Raw genomic sequence first — 867 nt, forward strand, 5'->3', positions numbered from 1 at the left:
CAGGAGATAGAGGAACACTGATGCCCCTCAAACCCTCATAAACACTCATTGCACTGGACCTTCACCACAGGAAACAACCCAAATCATACCAGCCGCTGTTTACTGAGCACTTACTATGTGCCAGGCTCAGTGTCTAACATGTTCAACAACCTGTTGAAGTGGCTTCTAGAATTTCTATTTTCCAGAGAAGGAAACTTGAGGCCTACTGAACAAAGTGACTTGCCCAAGGTGAATAAGTGGCTGAGAAGTAATTTTTGCTGAGACCTGATGAGTGACACAACCAATGCTTTCAACCACTGTACTGCAGGACCTCAGTGGGTGGCAAAGCTAGAAGTTTCGGCCTTAGAAATCTAGTCCATGAGGTCTGGGAGTTGGGGTGTAGTGGGTCTCACAGCCCGGTATGGCTTATAGGGCTAACATTGTCCCCTTCTCTGAATACCTGTGGGCCACATGAGGTTCAGGTTGTGACATGATAAAGATACCTCTCGGTACCACTGGCTCCTGCTTTAAAAGGCAAGGGGTGCGCATGTGCCCCACAGCTGAGGCTCAGTGGGTCTCGCTTTAACCCCATCATGGGACACACTGCCCCGATGCCATTTGTCCCCTCTCCTTTCAGGACTCAGGGAGCAGAAGGGTAACCGACACACCGGAACCATCTTCCTGGCTCCTAACAATAAATCGTAAGAGGAACAGGTTTCAAGCAAACATTGCTTTAAAAAACAAGAAACCTCTTCTCATCCCCGGGCAGCCATCTGCCGTGTCTTCCTCATGTGCCAAGCGGTGGGAAGAGGAAGGGACTGGGGGTGGAGGGTGGGGAATGGCGGCAGGGAGAGGGTACTGCAGGGTCCTGCACTGCCAGAAGGGGAG

This window comes from Rhinolophus hipposideros (assembly GCF_964194185.1).
Source record: "Rhinolophus hipposideros genome assembly, chromosome: 24".
Classification (NCBI taxonomy): domain Eukaryota; kingdom Metazoa; phylum Chordata; class Mammalia; order Chiroptera; family Rhinolophidae; genus Rhinolophus; species Rhinolophus hipposideros.